This window comes from Acomys minous (genome assembly GCF_964271855.1).
Source record: "Acomys minous genome assembly, chromosome: 9".
In the NCBI taxonomy this organism is placed as follows: domain Eukaryota; kingdom Metazoa; phylum Chordata; class Mammalia; order Rodentia; family Muridae; genus Acomys; species Acomys minous.
The window spans coordinates 19,029,494-19,050,688 of record NC_140490.1 but is presented as its reverse complement, the minus strand read 5'-3'; the positions used below and the strand labels follow the sequence as shown (position 1 = coordinate 19,050,688).

Sequence of the window (21,195 nt, the reverse complement as noted above, 5' to 3'; positions counted from 1 at the left end):
GGGCTAGGGAGTCAAATAGCACAAGTGTGAACTGAGTTCACAGGGACCCACAGCATGCCAGGTGGCTGCCCCTCCTGTAACTGAGTATTTGGAAGGCAAAGGTGGAACTGTATTAGTTAGCTCTAGTCAACAGACAGACTTGGCTTCAGTGAATAGTGTGAAAAGCTATTATGGAAGACTCCGGCCTTGAGTCTACACAAGTGTGAATACACACAAACTCATGCACCCCACACTGTACACAAAAAGCAAGAAAGACCTGGCATCTGACATTTCCATGATTCAGACAACGCAACTTACTTAGTTCACGTGCCATGAAGAGTCCCCTTAACAGCCCTCTAAGACCGCTGGGATCCACCACACATGGAGCCTGTGCTGTCCACACGGTGGTGGTGGGATCAGCTCCCTGAGTCTCAAGAGCCTTCACATCTTGCACACACACCTCAGGTTCCCTGGACAACTGAGCCAAGAAAAAAAGGTAGAGCCAGCTGCAGGCCAGTTTTCTATTTAAGATGTATTTTTTATTATGTATACAGTGTTCTGCCTGCATGTACACCTGTAGGCCAGAAGAAGGCATCAGATCACATTATAGATGGTTGTGAGCCACCATATGGTTGCTGAGGATTGAATTCAGGACCTTTGTTTGTTTGTTTGTTTGTTTGTTTGTTTTTAAAGATGTACACCTGCAGACCAGAAGAGGGCATCAGATCACATTATAGATGGTTGTGAGCCACCATGTGGTTGCTGGGGATTGAACTCAGGACCTTTGGAAGAGCAGGCAGTGCTCTTAACCTCTGAGCCATCTCTCCAGGCTACAGGCAGGTTTCTTACAGGCAATCTGGGTAGAACAATCTGGGAGGAGGTAATGCAAGGTCAGTATGATAGTCCCATTATGTGCAATGCTTGTTTCAAAGGAATGTAAGCAATTTTAAAACACAATTACAGGAAAAACTTTAATGTTTGTTTCATGTGCCTTCTGGGAATGCGTTTTCCTTTGACTCCTCCACCCCCAAGAGAAGTGACTCCGTTGCAGCCTGGGGAGAGCATGGGGATGGACCAATGATCAGTTCTCCAATCTGAAAAAGGCTCCAGAGTTCACAGTCTGTGCATCCAAGAAGCAGCTTCCTGGAGATCAGCCTGCCTCTGTCTCCTAGGGTGCTGCTACAAAGGCAAGCATCACAGCGCCTAGCCCTTCATACCTCTATAAAAAAAAAAAACTCAAGCTGGATGGGTGGTGCACATCTGTAATCCCAGAACTCAGGAGGCAGAGGCAGGTGGATCTCTGCAAATTCAAGGCCAGCCTGGTCTACAAATCGAGTCTAGGACAGCCCAGGGCTGTTACACAGAGAAACTGTCTTGAGAAACCTTTAAAAAAAAAAAATCAATTTCCCTCTGGTATTCTGACCTGGACTTCATGGAGAATATAACCTATGCCTCCACACACAATTTATTTTTTAATTTAGTAATAAAGTTATTTGAAGATAAAATGCTTTATATTAACTTCCATTGTCTGCGCGGGATTTAATTTTCCTAGAGGTCCCTCGGTCTTCGCTGTAACACCTCCTGTCCATGAAATGCTCAGCGCTCAGCATAAGCCTCTCCAGGGCACAGCACACTTCAGGGTCAGCCCCTGTGGTAGCGGTCCTCAAAGCCAAGCAAGCACCATATTGGGGGATCCACTGTACTCCACCTTGCAAAAGTTTGGGCTTGTTAACATTTATACCTTCACCTTACCTGGCATAAGGGGCCGTAATATCCTCTCTACCACCTGCCAAGGCCTCAAGTCACCTGGGGAGAGGAGGCGGAACCTTCAGAGACTGGGTGGGGGTGGGAGTAGGACAGGTTTCCATGAGGGGCTACTCATTCCTCCTGAGTAAGACTTTTCAGGTGCAGCCCGCTGGGGGAGGAGTGTCCACAGCCCTTTAACTCCTCACCTAGGCTCAGTAAGGAGGTCCAGGCAATTCATTGTTTTCCCCCACAGTGAACTTCTTCAGTGCAGGCCTTCATTTTGTTTGTTTGTTTGTTTGTTTGTTTTGTTTGTTTTTTGTCGTTGGGACCTTGGGAGGAGGGTAGACATTGTTTGAAGTTTCTCTCAAGGAAGGAATTTTAGCAATGAGTCCCATCCCCACCACAGCCTCAAACCAGCCTCTAGGCCTCTTAATCACCTAAACCAACCTGGGCTTCCGCCCAATGGCAGAGCGAAAAGCTGTTTTGAAGCCAGGTGACACATACCTGTGATCCCAGCCCTCAGGGAAGCAGAGTGGATCTCCATGAGTTCAAGGCCAGCCTGGTCTACAAAGCGAGGCCAAGACAGCCAAGGCTACACAGAGAAACCCTGTCTCCAAAAACAAACAACAACAACAACAAAAAGGCTGTTTTGAGTCCAGCTCAAGATGCTGAGATTATTAATTAATTCTCCTGGAGGACTTTGGGCACTGTGCTGCTGCGATGGCTGGCAAGTCAGCAAGCTCAGCATCTTTGGTCCCTGGCACTTTCCCAGGCTCTGTCTTGGAGAATGCAATGGATCAGTGGGCAAGCAGGTAGGAGAAGAGGACGCGTGCACAGAAGGTACTTGTTGGTCTCTTTGTCTGAAAGGCTGGGATGGCAGCCCTTCTGTGCTTGATACCACGTGCATTAGCCCACGCAGGCATACCCACTCCACGGAGGACAGGGCGTGTGTTAGCACCGCTGTTCTTGTGAAGTGTCGTGAATCAAGATGTGGGGCGCTATGCATTGCCAGAGTGAGCTTCGCTCTCGTGATACCTTAGCTCATCTTACAGTCAAGAGAACCAAGTCACCTACAATTGTCACTGCAAGGTCACCCAGCTAGACCATGGCAGAGGAGCTCCATGCCTTCTTTTGGGGTTTGCGAGGTCCATGGAGAGGACCTCTGGGTCCCTAGAATTGTATTTTTAAATGACAGCAGTATTGCTTCGTGACTTGTCAAATGGGTAGGTTCAAAGCTTCATTTCTCCTCCTGTCATTAAGAGCTGAAGAGACTGCTGAGATGAAGGGGCACACTGACAGTCCTGGGACAAGTGACCTCAGCCACAGAACTGTCAGCTGGAGTGCTGGGACCTGGGGGTGCGGGGGGGGGGGGGGGTCTGTTGGTAGAGTGCCTGCCTAGCATGCAGGAAGCTCTGCGCTGGATCTCAGCCAGCTGATGGGAGAATCAGAAGTTCAAGGTTATCCTCAGTTACATGGAGAGTTCCAGACTAGCTTAGGCTATGTAAGTCTCTATCCCAAAGAGGGGGGAAAATAGAAATTGTCCACTGGATCCAAGAGGCCAGGGTATTTCACAGTGAAAATTGGAAGGAGGCAGGAATAAATCTCTTACACTTCACCCACGCTGACACCATTAGATCATCACAGTCTTGCACAGAGTGCTCTGTAGGAGCACAGCTTGCTGTTCCATCGTTGGTTGGTTTTCTTTGTTGTTGTTTTTCTAGACAGGGTTTCTCTGTGTAGCCTTGGCTGTCCTGAACTCACTTTGTAGACCAGGCTGGCCTCGAACTCACAGAGATCTGCCTTCCCCTGCCTCCCAAGTGCTGGGATTAAAGGTGTGCACCACCGTGCCCAGCCTGGTTGGTTGGTTGATTGGTTTTCTTTTTTTCTTTTTTTTTTAATTTATGTGCATTGATGTGAGGGTGTCAGATCTTGAGTTACAGACAGATGTGAGCTGCCATGTGGTTGGTGGGAATTGAACTCTGGCCCTTTGAAAGAGCAGGTGGTGCTCTTAACCACTGAGCCATTTCTCCAGCCTTTTTTTTTTTTAAAGATTTATTTATTATGTATACATATATATACAGGAGAGCGTACCTGATCTCATTTATAGATGGCTAGGAACTACCATGTGGTTGCTGGGAATTGAACTCAGGACATTTGGAAGAGCAGGCACTGCTCTTGACCTCTGAGCCATCTCTCCAGCCCATGGTTGGTTTTCAAAGAGAGAACAGTGTCATGTTTTTATCATGTCTCTCTGTGTGTATGTCTCTGTGTGTGTGTGTGTGTGTGTGAGAGAGAGAGAGAGAGAGAGAGAGAGAGAGAGAGAGAGACAGAGAGAGAGAGACAGAGAGAGAGAGACAGAGACAGAGAGAGACAGAGACAGAGAGACAGAGAGACAGAGACAGACAGACAGACAGACAGACAGACAGACAGACAGAGACAGAGAGAGAGAGGGAGGGGTGGGGGAGAACTATTGTGTGCAGTTGGTTCTATGACTTTAAGCCCGGGGGGGGGGGGGGGGGTCCCCTCACTGAGCCATCTTAGCAGCCCCACGCACCGCAGCTCTCAAAGCTACACTTTTTGGGGGGAGTAGGGGTGCTTTCAAGGCAGGGTTTCTCTGTGTAGCCTTGGCTATCCTGGACTCACTTTGTAGACCAGGCTGGCTTTGAACTCACAGCAATCTAGCTGCCTCTGCCTCCCAAGTGCTGGGATTAAAGGTGTGCGCCACCACACCCGGCTTTCAAAGCTACACTTAAACACACAGCAAAGGAACATGGGGCAGTGCCTTTTCTTTTTTTCTTTGTTTATGTAGCCCAAAACTGTCAACTAAAATAAATTCCTAAATAACCATGGTGTTTCAAGCCTGGCATTTGTGCCCTATAGAAGCTGAGGTGGCGTGGGGGAGGGGGAAGGCGCGCGCGCATGCGTGCAAGTTTAAAGCTAGCCTGGGCTACACAGTGAGTTATAGGCCCACCTGGGCTATACAGTGATATCCTATGCTTATCTGTTTATTTGTTTTGATTTTTTTTTTAAAAAAAAATAGCGTCTCACTATGTAGCCTTGGCTGGCCTGGAACTTGATTTATAAACCAGGCTGGCCTTGAACTCACAGAGATCTGCCTTCCCCTGCTTGAGTGCCAGGTGGTCAGCTAAGCCTCTATTTTATAAGTAGAAAGATAGATAATAAATAAATAGATAGATGACAGATGGATAGATAGATAGATAGATAGATAGATAGATAGATGAATAAATGAACTCCTACAAAAGGAAGATGAGAGCAGACAGAGGCCATGGCTCAGTATCAGTGTGCTTGCCTGGCTGGGATCCAAGCACCTTCCTCCCTTTCCACATACTCAAGCAACATTTAGAGCATGTCACGTTTTTTTTCTCTTGTCATAATTACCTCCACTTACTCCTCATAGTCGTGTTTGGGGACATTCTCAGCACTAAGCCCTAAGCTAAAAGGGAGACCTGAACTGGAGGTTGGTGTGACCAGCCCTCTTTGCCTCGCACTGCCACGGCCACCTTCCAGTGTGCTGCTCTGACAGTTGACAGGAGTCACTGCCTCAGCCGCCTTCTCACTCTTGCCAGCTGGACAGAGTTACAGCTTGTTGCAGGAATTTTTTGTTGTTGTTGCGATTATTTCAGAGTTCACCAAGTACTGGGTATGATGAAATCCCAACATTTTGGAGGCTGAGGCAGGGGGATTGTGGATTTGAGGCCAGCCTGGCCTTCACGTACACACACAAATACATGAATTAAAATTAATTTTTTTTTTGTTTTTGTTTTTGTTTTTCGAGACAGGGTCTCTCTGTGTAGCCTTGGCTGTCTTGGACTCACTTTGCAGACCAGGTTGGCCTCGAACTCACACGATCCTCCTGCCTCTGCCTCCCAAGTTCTGGGACATTAATTACAAATTAAAAATTTAGAAAAAAACAAAAACTTGCTGACCATGGTCACCTCCTCGTTGGAGCTTTCTCTCAGCTGCAATCTGAACAGGAATTGCTTGTTTGTTTGTTTGTTTTGTTTTTCGAGACAGGGTTTTTCTATTACACAGAGCCCTGGCTGCCCTGGACTGTCTTTGTAGAAGCTCAGAGAGATCTGCCTGTCTCTGCCTCCTGAGTGCTGGGATTAAAAGCATGCGCCACCACACCCAGCTTCAATGGGAATTCTTTATAGAACACAATGCTGCCTGAACGCATGCGCTCTGCAGACCCAGCGCCTCCTCGGAGCTCTGAACCCAGGCAGGCTCGTCCTGCAGCTTGAGCATATGGCAGTAATGAGAGAGCCGTGTCCCTGGGCTGCCTGGGGGACCAGCCATCGACAGTCCTCTCCTGCTGTACACAGTAGCACTGGGTAAATGCTTGCACCTGGTCCTGGTCACCAGATCAGAGGCCTGGCTGAATGCCATTGCCAGGTCTAGAGTTGGGGTTAGGATTCTGAGAGAGAGACAAAGAAACTGAGCTTGGGATTTGGATGGATATAGTTCGTCATTGTCCCTGCCCCAGTGTTGTGAATAAGAAGATACTGTTAATGGCTTCCAAGTGTCCCAGGGGCAGTTGTGGCCCAGAGTCATTAAGCCCTTCCCCAAGCTTTTTGGCATTACCCTAAATAGCCGTTGCCATCCACCGTGAGCTACTCACAACCAGCCCAGGAGATGATCCACCCACAAAACAAAATTCATTTTTTAAATGTTATTTTGTGTGTATGGCTGGTCTGCCTGCACAAACATCTGTATGCCATGTGTGTGCCTAATGTCCACAGAAGTCAGAAGACAGTATCAGATCCCCTGGAACTGGCCTTAGGGATGGTTGTGAGCCACTATTCAGGTGTTGGGAGCTGAACCCAGTTCCAACAAGCAATCTCTCTAGGCCCCAAAAACACTGATTTTTATATCCATGGGAACATTGCAAATACTACCATCGCTTACCACATCCTGCACAGGGTAATCTAGGAGCTATCAGAAATAAGACACCGATGGCGATCTCTCCCTACCTGCTTTGCCCAGCTGGCTGCTAGGCAGGGCCCAGCCTCCCTAAAAGCTCCCTGAGGAGCACCACTCATGCCCAGCCCAGCCCTGTAGAGCACGGCTCCCTGAGCAGAGCCCACAGAGGCTGCCCACCCTCCACCCAGGGAGACACCATGCCTTAGGCAATGCCAGGCAGGACTTGACTTCTGAAATTACAAGTTAGAATGACTTGGCACCTTTTCTGTACATTTAAGGAAAGTAAACCCAGCAGTGCTGGGCGGGGCTTATGGGATGACTCAGAGGGTCAACCGTACAGAGTAAACATGCTAGGTCGTGTCTGTAGCGGCTCCCCTCTCCCTGCAGCGCAGTGCTAGCTGGAGTGTGTGTGTGTGTGTGTGTGTGTGTGTGTGTGTGTGTGTGTGTGTGTGTGTGTGTGGTTTATCCGATGGGAAACAGATGGGCCATCTTCCTCTGTAGCAAGAGTAATTCAGGAGCAAAAAGGATAGGGAACACAGTAGCGTTGGGAGGGCTCGAGACAGGGTTTCTCTGTGTAGCCTTGGCTGTCCTGGATTCACTTTGTAGGCTGGCCTCGAACTCACAGAGATCTGCCTACCTCTGCCTCCCTGAGTGCTGGATTACAGGAATGTGCCACCACACCCAGCGGGAACACAGATTTCTAATCCCTGCACTCAAGAGGCTGAGGCAGGAGGATCAAGAGTTCAAGGCTAGCCTGGGATATGGAAGGAGACCCTGTCTCAAAATTAGACCTTACAGAAAATGGGCACTAAGAGATTTGTGGCAGGGAATGGGCTCAGCCCACCTGGAGGCTGGCAAGTTGGAACTGCATTAGGTTGCTGCACTCTCAGCACCGAAGGCCTTGTCCACAGAGGAACTTTCTCCTATCTGTCCCCTCGACTGAGTAGGTCAGAGTCACTGGATCATCTGGGATATGATCACATCTACAAGATGCCAGCACAGCCACACCTAAGTTAGTGTTTATTTAATAACTGGGAACTATAGACAGATAAATTAGCTCTTTAAACTGACCACACACCCACATGCACACCCAAGAACATATACAAATGTGCACACACACACACACACATATGCATGCATGTATAGGCATATCTCATTCACATGCACATGATTGTAAGCACACATGACTTTAAAAATTACATTTATTGGGCCTGGAGAGATGGCTCAGAGATTAAGAGCACTGACTGCTTTTCCAAAGGTCCTGAGTTCAATTCCCAGCAACCACATGTGGCTCACAACCATCTGTAATGAGATCTGGTAGCCTCTTCCGGCACACAAGCATACATGCAGACAAAACACTGTATACATAATAAAGAAAAAAAATCTTTTAAGAAATTACATTTACTTATCTCATGCTTGCATGTACACGCCACAGCACAGGTGTAAAAGTCATCCCCAACCTTGTGAATCCTGGCGATTGAACACAGGTGGCCAGGCTTGAGGGCAAAAGCGTTTACCTCCTGCTCCATCTCTCTAGTTCCAATAAAAATTTTTAAGCAATAAGAAATACAATTATAGCTCGATAATAGCACTCTTGACTAGAATTCTCAAAGCCCTGGTCCTAGCACCACAAAATAGAAAAAAATGAAAACTGTCAAAACCTCCCTAAGATCTCCCTCTGTACACACTCTGTTTAAAACAAAGAAGATGCTATAGCAAGAGGTGATCCCAGGCTGAAGGAACTGAAATGCTTACGGGCTGGGCTTGCAGCTCAGGGGTAGAACACTTACCCAGCATGCACAAAGCTCAGGGTTTGAACTCCAGCATTAAAGGATGAAGCAAGGGCTGGAGAGATGGCTCAGAGGTTAAGAGCACCTCCTGCTCTTCCAGAGGTCCCGAGTTCAATTCCCAGCAACCACATGGTGGCTCACAGCCATCTGTAATGTGAAAATAAATAAATAAATCTTTAAAGGATGAAGCAAAAAAAAGAAAGAGGAGGAGATAAAAAGAAGTTAAGATCCTCATCTATCAATGCTGAAATTATAAAACAATTAAGCCGGGTGTGATGGCTCACGCCTTTAATCCCAGCACTAAGGAGGCAGAGGCAGGTGGATCATTGTGAGTTCAAGGCCAGCCTGGTCTACAAAGGGAGTTCAGGACAGCCGAGGCTACACAGAGAAACTCTGTCTCAAAACACACACACACACACACACACACACACACACACACACACACACACACAATTGGGCGGTTTTTCAAATGATTGAAAGCTACAGTGGCAGCCTGGTTTGGGGGGAGCGGGTGTGCCCCGTAACCTCAGCACTTGAAGAGGGAAGGCAAGAAGATCAGCTCACGTCTGAAAAGAGGAAAGTACATTGTCCACAGGGCTCAGTATAGCACCCTGGGTGTCCACTCAAAAGAACTGGAAACATGCCCGCCCATACGAACATTTTCCCACCACCATCCAAATCAGCGTTCACAGCAATGGAACCGCACAAGTGGCCCTCAGCTAGTGGCTGGATAAACACAGAACATGGCCTAATCCACACTGTGGATTGTTACACAGCTGTGGAAAGGAAGAAAATACTGACCTCAATACACGTAGCACAGCATACACATCCCACCCAGAAATGTAACAATTGTTTAAATTAGCCATACATGGTGGCACAGGCCTTTAATCCTAGTACTAGGGATGCAGAGGCAGATAGTCCAGAGGAGCCAGAGAAACCCTGTCTCAGAAAAAAAAAGTTAAAAATTAAAACACTAATAACAATAAGCCAGGCAGCGGTAGTGTATGCCTTTAATCCCAGCACTTGGGAGGCAGAGGCAAGTGGATCTCTGTAAATTCAAGGCCAACCTGGCCTACCTAGGGAGTTCCAGGACAGCCAGGCCTACATAGAGAAACCCTATCTCGAGAAAAACAAAACAAAACAAATAACAAAAACAACAGCAACAAAACAACCAACTGAACAAACAACAACAAAAACCCTAATAACCAAACCACTGGAAATTGATGATGGACAGGAATGACCATCTTTTTTTTTTTTAATGTGGACTGCTTTGTGAACATCCATGTCGTCTTGCACAGAGGTCATGCTAAGCTAATCTCTGTATTGTTTGACATTTGTACAGTTCTAAGGAAGCAAGCACTATCCTTAGACTTCCCTTAGGTCCAGCACAATGGTGACACTTGCCACAAAGACCTGAGCTCCTGAACTCCATCTTGGAACCCACACAATGGAAACAGAAAACCAGGTTCTGCCCCCTCCCTTCTCTCTCTCTCTCTCTCTCTCTCTCTCTCTCTCTCTCTCTCTCTCTCTTTCTTTCTTCCTCACACACACATACACATGCACCCACACACATGTGTGCGTGCATGTGTAAATAAATAAATAAATAAATAAATAATAAACATACTTAAATATTTTAATTAAAAAAATAAAGACCCCCATCTCCCCTTGACAGCAGCTGAGTTTATTCTACTGAGGTGACTTAAGGTGGAGCGCTAGCCACCTTCAGGTTTGGGGAAGACAAATGATTACAAGGTTAAGTGTTAGAACTTTCATCCGTATCCACCTCTCCTCCTTGGAAGCGAAGAGAGGCTTGAGACGGAGCTCGGCCACATCTCTTAGGTGCTGAGGTGACATGCTTCAGTGACAGACTGCTTGCCTGCCTTCATGAGGTCCCGGGGTTGTCAGCTGCACAAAAATAAGTAATACTCTTAAAAAAACACACACACAGAATCTCTACATAGCTTTAGCTGACTTAGAACAAGCTATAACGACCAGCCTGGCCTTGAACTCAAAAATGTATTTGTGAATGCTTCTTTTGTTTTTGTTTGTTTGTTTGTTTGTTTTTTGAGATTTTGTCTCTCTAGTACGCTATTCTAGAACTCACTGTGTAGATGAGGCTGGCCTCAAACTCACAGAGACCCATCCTTCTGCCTCTGCCTCCTGGGTGCTGCACCACCATGCTGCCTTTGTCTGAGTACTCTGGAGAGGTGGGTATGCAGCTCAGTTGATAGGACACTTCCCCTGGTGGGTATGAGAGCCCTGGTGATGAGCCCCAGCACCACATAAGCCAGGCGGGATGGTGCATTCTGGAGGCAGAAGCAAAAAATCAGAAAGCCAAGGTCATCCTTGACTACTTAGAGAAGTTGAGGTCAACCTGAGCTACCTGAGACCCTACCTCAAACAAAATTAAATGGGGGCTGGTGAGATGGTTCAGGAGGTAAAGGCACTTGTCACTGACCCTAGCAATCTGAGCTCTATCTGCAGAGCCCACACAGAGAAGGGATCAACTCTGCAAAAACTCCTCTGATTTCCACACTGGCCTTCACACACGCACACATACACACCATGAATGGAAACATGCAAATAGCCAGGCATGGTGGCGCACACCTTTAATCCCAGCACTCGGGAGGCAGAGGCAGGTGGATCACTGTGAGCTCAAGGCCAGCCTGGTCTACAAAGTGAGTCCAAGACAGCCAAGGCTACACAGAGAAACCCTGTCTCAAAAGAAAACAACAACAACAAAAACCCAGAAAACAAAAAACAAAACAACAGAAAGAGCCAACAAATGAACAAAGGGAAAATGAGAAACAGTATGTGTGCCTGGGTGAGCTGGCTCCCAGCTGAGTAAAGCTGATGCAGCAACCCTGTCCTCTGTCCAGATTCTCCCTCCCTGCCTCTTCCTCTCACGGGGCTGGCCTGGATGCCGCACAGGGTCCATAGGAACTCTGTAAAGCTCTCCCAATTTCCCCTCTCGTGGCCCTGTGGATTGTGCTGGTTAATTTTGTCAATTTGACACAAACTAGAGTCATTGGGGGAAGAGGGAATCTGTAGGGAATCATCATCACCATCATCATTATCATCATTTTATTCTTATTATTATTTTGTTATTATTACTAACGATTGGTGAAGATGGCCCAGTCCACTGTGGGCGGTACCACCCCTGAGCTGGTGATCCTAGATAGTGTAAGAAAGCAACTGAGCGAGCCTGGGGAGCAAGCCAGTAAGTAAGCAGTGTTCCTCCATGGCCCCTGTTTACATCCTGCCTCAAGGTTCGTGCTTTGAGTTCCTGCCTTGGTTTCCTGTGATTGACTATGATCAGGATGTATGAGCCAAATAAACCCTTTCCTTCCTGCTTTTGGTTAATGGTGTTTGACATAGCAATAGAAACCTAAAAAGGAAGCCGGGCGTGGTGGCACACGCCTTTAATCCCAGCACTCGGGAGGCAGAGGCGGGCGGATCGCTGTGAGTTCGAGGCCAGCCTGGTCTACAAAGTGAGCCCAGGACGGCCAAGGCTAACATAGAGAAACCCTGTCTCGAAAAGCCAAAAAGAAAAAAAAAAAAAAAGAAAGAAAAAGAAACCTAAAAAGGACGTGGCTCCAATAACTTCCCCGAATCTACATCCCACTGCTGGAAAAGGACATTGTCTGAACGTGCCAGCAGATTTCAGATGCCATGGCCCAGGGGTGTTTGCTTCTCCCAGATGGAGACTGAGCCCCCAAGACTCTGACCAAGCACACAGGGTCTGACACAAAAGGGGAATCCAACCTCTGTTACAATGAGTAGTGTGAGAAATACCCATTTAACAGATGCAAAGAATCTGAGCGCCAAGGATGGTCAAAGAGCCGTCCAACATGGAGTAGTAGACTTTGGATCCCTGTCTTTGAGATTCCTTCTCACCCAGGATGGGACCTCACCAGTTAGAGGCAAAGGTGACTCAGCCAGCAAAACCAGCTTTTCTGGAGAATTCTTGCCAAAAACATCCAGAGCTCTCAAAGGATTGCCACCCTCTGACCCAGTAGTTTCTTGTGAGTTGCCCATCATGGTAAAAAGCAGAAAACAGACCAAACAACCCTGATACAGACCCAGCCTTGCGACTGGATGACACACACCCACTTGAAATAATATCTCTGTGGCTAGTGATGTAAAGGACTTAGCTAGTAAAGGTGCTGGTCACCAAAGCTGACCACCTGAATGTGACTCCCCAGCTTTTCACATGGTTGGATGACAGCACATACTCCTGCAAGCTGTCCTTTGACCTCCACTGTGGCGTGCCCTCCTCCTACCTTCTACACACACATCAAATTAATTAAATTAATTAATATAATTAAAAATGTATGATCTTTGATGAATTTTTAAGTGCTAGGGGGAAATATGAAAGAAATGATATATTCTAATGATCTTGATAATTTATTTAAAGAGCCACAATACCAAACATACAGTGAACAGTGAGTATCCATTTTCAGCCTTGCATGGCCATCTGAGGTGCATAAATACCTCAACACTAAAATATTCATCAAGTAGACAGGTTAACAATGGTCTTCTTTGTGTGAAACTGTACATGATTTTAGTTAAGAGTTTTCTGTATTTCCTTAGTATATGTGGTTTGGTTTTCTATAATATGTTGGGACTGAACCCGGGGCCTTATGGGAGCTAAGTAAGCACTCTGTCACTGAGCTACAAATATAGCCTTAAAAAAAAATTTTTTTTAGGCCAGAATGACCTTGAACTCTTGAACTTTCTTTTATTTATTTACGACAGGATCTCACTATGTAGCACAGGCTGGCCCTTGAACTCTCTGTAATCATCTTGCCTCATCCTCCAAGTGCTGGGATTATAGGCATCTACCATTACACGTGGCTCTTCGCCCTTAATGTCCTTTTTTTATTTTGCTGTTTCACATCTGTAATCTAGCACTTAAGGAGGCAGGATGAAGTGTTCAGGGTCATCTTTGACCACCTAGTGAGTTCAAGGCCAGCTTGAGCTACATGAGACGCTATCTTAAAATAATAATAATAACAATAACAACAATAATAATAATTTTCCTTGTGAGACAGGGTCTTACTAAGTTTCCCAGGCTGAGTAGGACCAAGAAGGTCTCAAATATCTGGAACAAGCCTGGTTCGTTTGTCAGGTTTTTACAATAAGCATATCTTACTTTTTTCGTGTGTGTGTGGTGGTTTTTTGAGACAGGGTTTCTCTGTGTAACAGCCCTGGATGTCCTGGACTCGCTTTGTAGACCAGGCTGTCCTCAAACTCAGAGATTTGCCTGCCTCTCGAGCACTGAGATTAAAGGTGTGCGCCAACACTGCCTGGCTGCATATCTTACTTTTATAATCAGAAACTTGAAGGTTTTGTTTTGTTTTGTTTTGTTTTACATAATTCCATCCAAGAGAAATTAGAGATGGTCCCCTTCTTGGGTACCTTACCAAAAGAGGTATTTCCAGAGCTGAAGAGAGATGCTCAGTAATTAAGAGCACTTGCTGCTCTTGCAGAGGCCCCAAATTCAGTTCTCAGCATATGGTGGCTTACAACCATCTGTAAATCCAGTTCTAGGGGGTCTAGTTCCTCAGACACACAGGCAAAGCTATCACACACATAACATAAAAGTAAATAAATGTTTTTTGAGAGAGAAGTGGGGGGGGGGGGACCGGGCCTGGTGGCACACACTTTTAATCCCAGTACTTGGGAGGTAGAGGCAGGTGGATCCTATGACTTCAAGGACAGCCTGGTCTACAAAGTGAGTCCAGGACAGCCAAGGCTACACAGAGAAACTTTGTCTCAAAAACCAAAAAAGCGGGGAGGGTGGGGGGCGATGGAGTAAAATAGACGGGCATGGGGGAGCATGCCTTTAATCCCAGCACTCCGGGGGCAGAGGAAGGCAGATCTTTGTGAGTTAGATCTACAAAGTGCGTTCGGGACAGCCAGCGCTATTATACAAAGAAACCATGTCTCGGGTTGGGGTGGAGGGAAAGAGATAGAGAGAAATCCCAAAAATGCCTATGGAAGGAAATTCTGGTAATCGGGAGGACGGTAGTTTTACTAATCAGTCTATAAGTCTCAGCCAGGTGCTCCCGTGGGGCACCGTGGAGGGCAGTGCGAGGCGCTCGTCCCGGGGCCCATGTTGGCCCGGCGCCCTGGCTGTGAGTCAAAGGAAGTGTCCCAAGGCCATAGCCATGGACTGGCTTCAGTACAAGGCCTGTGCTGGCTTGGGGCTCACAGCACCCAGCTGAGGCATGCCCCGGGAGTGCGCACATGGGCCCAGGGCCGCCAAAGTAATGCCAGTGCTGTCACTCAGAAAAGCAGCTGCTAGAAGCCGTTCACGCCTCATCGGTGCCCACTCAGTGGATGGTGGATGTCGAGTGGCAGATGTGTCCGAGCACATCAGGGTAGCCTCACCCTGAGTTGCATCCGGACAGCCAAACAGTGCAGGGGCCCATCCACAGCCCGAGGCTCTACTCTCAACCTCAAGCATCCCAGGCAGCAGGCTGGCTTATGAAACACAGGCATGGCTTTACATAATCACGGGGAGTGCAGAGCGCATGTTCATGAAGGCCCCCAACCTCAGCAGGAGGTTTTTCAAGACGGAACTTTCTTTTGCTTTCTTCTAATTATAAAAGCCAATTGTGGTCGTTGCCACCAAATCCCTGAAAGGAAAAGGTAATAGGTAAAGTAGAAACTGTAAATCCCTCTCAGTCCTGCCCTTCCAAACCTTGTGTAGTGAGAATTCTAGAATCTTGGTTTCTTTTAAAACACAGAAATATTATCTGAATGTATTTTTGTTTTAATCCCAGGTGTGGGGATGTGGGGCCGCTTCGGACTGTCTGCAGGAGCTGACTATGATTTCCCTCGTGCTCCCTATCAGAAGTGTAGTTTTGCCAGCTGCAGATAGTTTCTGTGATTGTGTGACATTTGGAATTCTGGGAACTTTTCAGAGGGTATAGATGCTAAGGTCCCATGAGGTAGGGTTGGTGGTTGCTGGTTGGATGTGGTTTGTTAGTAGTCATGCTCTAAGAAGAAACAAGAAGAAAGAAATTAGGTTCAAATACCTCCATCTCTCTCCCCTCTAGCCTTTCTCTCCTGTCCAGATACACGTGTGTTTGTGTGTGTGTGTGTGAATGTGAGTGACTGTGTGTGTGAGTGTGTGTGTGTGTGAGTGAGTGTGTGTGTGTTGGAGAGGTCAGAGAATGTTGTGCCCAGATCATGAGACCTCCAGAAACCCACCAGGACTCAATACTGATGCAATTACAAGAGGATCTTTTTTTTTTTTTTTAAACATTGAAACAGGTGATTCTTTGGGTTTTTGTTTTTGTTTTAAGATTTATTTATTTATTATGTATACAGCACTCTACCTATATGTACCCCTGCAGGCCAGAAGAGGGCACCAGATCTTGTTATAGATGGTTGTGAGCCACCATGTGGTTGCTGGGAATTGAACGCAGGACCTTTGGAGGAGCAGTCAGTGCTCTTAACCTCTGAGGCATCTCTCCAGCCCACACAAGGATCTTTAATTTTTGACTTGAGCTGGGCTCTGACTGTCACCAATGCAGTGGTATCTAGAGAGAACCCTGCATTCCAACCCAAGCTGAGGTTCCTTTCCCTCCCAGTACGCCCAAAGCAAGAGAGCTCCAGACTGGCAAGTTCCTGTTGGTCGAGATACGAAGGGAACCTTGTGCTTTAAAATGATTGGTTGTGAGAGGGTGCCAAAATCACAAATGGTTCTGGTTTTCTTCTCTCCCTCTCCCTCTCCCTCTCCCTCTCCCCCTCCCTCTCCCTCTCCCTCTCCCTCTCCCCCTCCCTCCTTCCCTCCCTCCCCCCCCCCCTCTCTCTCCCAGTTTCCTAGCAACCTTATCTCCTGTGGGCAGAAAGCAATGCAACAAGACTGTTGCTGGTTCCTCCCTGCCGCTGAACAGATTATCTCCTGTAGTCCTATTTCTTAACCTTTGCCTGAGTGACCCTAAAATCCAATTTTAGTGCTTCTGATATCTCAAGAACAACTTTCAGGGAAACAGTTCTCTGCTTCCACTGCGTGAGTCCTAGGTCTCAGACTTAGACTGTCAAGCTTGGCAGAAAGCACCTTCACTCACTGAGCCATCTCTCCAGCCCCCCTCATCCCTTTAAATTTGTTTTGTTTTGTTTTGTATTGTTTTTTGTTTCTCAAGACAAGGTTTCTCTGTGTCACCCTGGCTGTCCTGAACTCATTTTCTAGACCAGGCTGGCCTTGAACTCACAGGGATCCACCTGCCTCTGTCTCCCTAGTTCTGGGATTAAAGGCATGCACCATCATGCCCGGCTTGCCTTTAAATACTTTAAATTTTTATTTTATTTTATTTTGAGGCACAGTCTCACTATAAAGCCCTGACTGTCCTGAACTCACTTTGTACACCAGGCTGGCTTCCAACTCACAGAGATATACCTGTTTGTACTGAGATAAAATGTATGTGCACCAGCCAGGCACAGTGGTGCATACCTGTAAAACCAGCATTTGGGGAGGCAGAGGCAAGTGGATCTCTGTGAGTTTGAGGCCAGACTGGTCTACAAAGTGAGTCCAGGCCAACCAGGGCTACACAGGGAAACTCTGTCTCTAAAAACCAAATAAATAGCTATGTACACCATTTTCTGTTTTTGACAAATATCTATGTGCTTTTCTGCCCCTTGCTTTTGTTATGAAATAATGTGCAATGGACATCTTAGCTTTTTTTTTTTTCCTCCCTGGATAACCCAGTCTGACATAGAACCTCAGTTCTTCAGGTGCATTTAATCCTAGCACTCAGGAGGCAGAGGCAGGTGAATCACTGTGAGTTCGAGGCCAGCCTAGCCTACAAAGTGAGTCTAGGACAGCCAAGGCTACACAGAAAAACCCTGGGTCAGAGAGAAAAAAAAAAGAACCCCAGTTCTCCTGTCTCAACTTCTTTTATATAGATTTTTATTATCAAATATTTTTTACATATACATTTATATTATTACACATATGTACAATAAACTACCTATAGCAAGAAGAAGCATGACACAATCAGGAATTATATGATTACATTCTTAGTGTTTTGGCCATTTGTATTTGGCAGCCTTGAAGAAAACATCTTTCCTATCTTGGTGCATCTTAAATTCTGAATGTAAATCAATATCTATCATATCTCACTGTCCCAACGTCTTAAGTATTGCTATTACAGGTGTGTGTCAGCTCTCTGGACCCAGCAAAGCACTGAGCTTAGGGTTGCCTAGCCCCACTACCCTACATCTGAGCAGAGTTGCTGCCAGAATTCCCAGAACCCCAACACCATTGCCTGAGTGTCTTGTTACCAATGCAGAGTCCTAGGCCCAATCCTACAGGGACAGGCCAGAGGGCAAATGTGATGCCAAGTAGAGGACCGTTACATCTGCTGGGGCCACTAAGGAGCAACATTTCCCCATGGGTCCTTCTATTTTCTATCGCCCAGTCACTGTGCTTTAAAAAGACTTTGTTTTTGTTTTTGTTTTTGTTTTGTTTTGTTTAAGATTTCTTTATTACATATACAGTGTTCTGCTTGCATATAAGCCTGCAGACCAGAAGAGGACAATTGATCTCATTATAGATGGTTGTGAGCCACTATCTGGTTGCTGGGAATTGAACTCAGGACCTTGGGAAGAGCAGCCAGTGCTCTTAACCACTGAGCCACCTTTCCCCTTTCCAGCCCACAGAAGAGGGCACCAATCACATTATAGATGGTTGTGAGCCACTATCTGGTTGCTGGGAATTGAACTCAGGACCTTGGGAAGAGCAGCCAGTGCTCTTACCCACTGAGCCACCTTTCCAGCCCTAGAAAGACTTTTCTTAAGAGGTTTGGAGCCAGGCATAGTAGAACAGGCCTACAAGCCCGGCACTCAGGAGGTTTGAGTTTAAAAGCCAGCCTGGCTACATACTGAGATTCTGTTTTTAAAAAGCAACCACTTTGGAGGCTTGGTCTTCTCTTTGGCCCTGATCCTGCCCACTACCACCAACGGATGCCTGTACATGGCGTCTCGGGACCACCTCTTGGCATGGAGTTCTGGGTTAAAGAGCATGAATTCTGCCAGGTCTTGGCTGCCAAAGCCTGAGCCTCCGTGTCTGAGGTTCCAGTTCAGGCTGGTAGCAGGAAGGCTGGCTTTACCCAGGGCCTCAGTCAAGGCACAGAGGCTTTGCAGGAGTCCAGGAAGAAGCTGGGGGCGATGACACCAGCTCTGTTGAGGGAAGAGCAAGACATGGGGCCAAGAGGAGAGGAAGCTGGGAATCAGTGAGCGTCTGAGACGATGATTTGCAGCTCAGCTCGCTAGTGGGGGGTTCGTATCCTGCCAGCGTGCATGTGAAAGACTAGGAGGGCAGGGCGTGGAGGCTAGGATTGTGTGAGCCATCCAGGCAACCTCTCCCATCCATCCTCACTCTCCACGTGATATCCCCTATAACCATCCCAATAGCAAAACCAGGGTGCATGCTGTCCTCTCAGCACCCCAGTGGCCTCCCAGGACATTCTGGTGGCCATGGATGTCCCAGGGGGAAACTGAGTCGGCACCCCCTAAGGGTGGCTGCACTTTGCTGGAGGTCTTGTGTTGGTCCTGGGGGAGAGCTCACTTAAGCGCGTGGCTCTGCTTTCAGGTTGCCATGACCTTCGCTGTCACCTGATGCTGGCAACAGGATATCTGTGCCACTTCCTACTTCCAACAGAGCAGCTTTGTATCTCAAGGTGGACAAGTTAGGACGGACAGCATGAGCTGGAGTGGCCAGATTCCCTTCTGAGAAGTCTTTCTGACACCTGTCATTGGCTGCGGCTCTGACCCTTGCTGGCTGTGTTAGCTCAGACACTTTACTGAGTAATGCTTTCCTTTCATTGGCACTTACTGAGCCCCTACTATGTACAAGAGGTCACTATAGTTCATAGGAATAGATCCAGAAGCTAGAACTGTCGTCCTCTATTCTTCTGAAACTGACATAAGATAAATTTAACCCCAGCACTCTGGAAGCAAAGGTAGGTGAATCTCTGTGAGTTTGAGGCCAGACTTGTCTGCATTGTGAGTTATAGGCCAGTCGGGGCTATACATAAAAAGACGCTGTCAAGAAAGAAGGAAAGAAAGAAGAAAAGAAAGAAAGAAAGATTTATGTGCTTAGCTGCTAAAGATTCATGTCACCAGGGGGGCACGGTGGTGCATGCCTGTAATCCCAGCACTTGGGGAGGCAGAGGCAGGTGGATCTCTGTGAGTTCAAGGCCAGCCAAGGCTACACAGAGAAACCCTGTCTCAAAAAAACAAAAGAAAGGAAGGAAGGGAGGGAAGGAGGGAAGGAGGGAGGGAGGGAGGGAGGGAGGGAGAGAGGGAAAAAGAGATAATGCAGCTAGAAAGGCAGCCCTGGCCAGGTGTGGTGGCGCACACCTTTAATCCCACACCTTTTGTGTTGCTGAATATGTGCTTCTGTGAGTGCATGTGCACACGTATATGCATGAGCTTCTGTGAGTGTATGTGCACACATATATGCATGTGCTTCTGTGAGCGCATGTGCACACGTATATACATGAGCTTCTGTGAGCGCATGTGCACACGTATATGCATGAGCTTCTGTGAGCGCATGTGCACACGTATATGCATGAGCTTCTGTGAGCGCATGTGCACACGTATATGCATGAGCTTCTGTGAGCGCATGTGCACACGTATATGCATGTGCTTCTGTGAGCGCATGTGCACACGTATATGCATGTGCTTCTGTGAGCGCATGTGCACACGTATATGCATGTGCTTCTGTGAGCGCATGTGCACACGTATATGCATGAGCTTCTGTGAGCGCATGTGCACACGTATATGCATGAGCTTCTGTGAGCGCATGTGCACACGTATATGCATGAGCTTCTGTGAGCGCATGTGCACATGTATATGCATGAGCTTCTGTGAGTGCGTGTGTATACGTATATGCATGCGTGTGCAGGCCGAGAACCTCGGGTGTCATTCCTCCTGGGCTGTTCACCCATTTCTAGTTTAATTTAATTTTTGAGATAGTGTCGTTAACCTGGAGCTTGCTAAGTAGGCCAGCTGTACTAGGAGGCCAGTGAGCAGCACAGATCCACCTGCCTCTGCCTCCCCGGGGCTCAGATTTCAAGGTCACATACATTCCACCAGGCTAAATGCAGGTTCTCTCGTGCTTGGGTCCTCTGAAAAAGCAGCAAGTACTCCTAACCACTGAGCCATCTCTCCATCATGGCCCTTGATGTTCTTAAAGCAAGGAGAGACACTAGTGTGCTGAAACAGATGGGGTGGAGGCCACAGGAACAAGAGAATGGGAGAGAGGCTAGAGGGCTTATTGACGATTGATTCCAACAGTGGAGGGAGACCGCTGAAGGACAATGGTTGGAAGCAACAGGAATTTTCTCTGGCGACCACAAAGAATACCAATAGGGGGCTCAAAGGATCTAGGGTGTAAGGGGAACAAGAAGGGAGCCGGAAGCCAGGTTGGAATCCAAGGCCTTACTCCCGAGGAGATGTGGTTTATGAGATATCCGAATGAAGACCTGAACCCACAGGCAGGAGAACTACCCTAACAAACAGGATGCTGGCAGCACTTCCAGAACCAAGATTCTGATTCCAAAGTTGACCTTAGGGAAGACCAAAAGCACCGGAATACGGCTGAAATCCAGGGTGAACCGAACCTAACCTGTAAAATTAACTTTTATTCTCCAGAGGTAATAATTGTGATCTCGGAGGCTTGCTGCCTCTGTCTACTAACCACAGAGTTCTTTCTGAACTC

At 47.3% G+C, this 21,195-nt stretch overlaps 1 long non-coding RNA gene across 2 annotated transcripts; it reads right to left on the bottom strand.

Moving 5' to 3' along the window:
• Nucleotides 1–480: 480 nt before the first annotated feature.
• LOC311604519 lies at nt 481–2,321 on the bottom strand. 2 transcript variants are annotated; one of them, XR_014781534.1, is made up of 4 exons: nt 2,230–2,321; nt 1,932–2,054; nt 1,732–1,785; nt 481–849 (listed from the first exon to the last, which is right to left on the bottom strand). It is a non-coding gene; the product is annotated as an uncharacterized lncRNA (long non-coding RNA). The 2 variants fall into 2 exon arrangements; XR_014781535.1 differs by lacking the exon at nt 2,230–2,321 and having other exon boundaries at nt 1,932–2,127.
• Nucleotides 2,322–21,195: the final 18,874 nt, after the last annotated feature.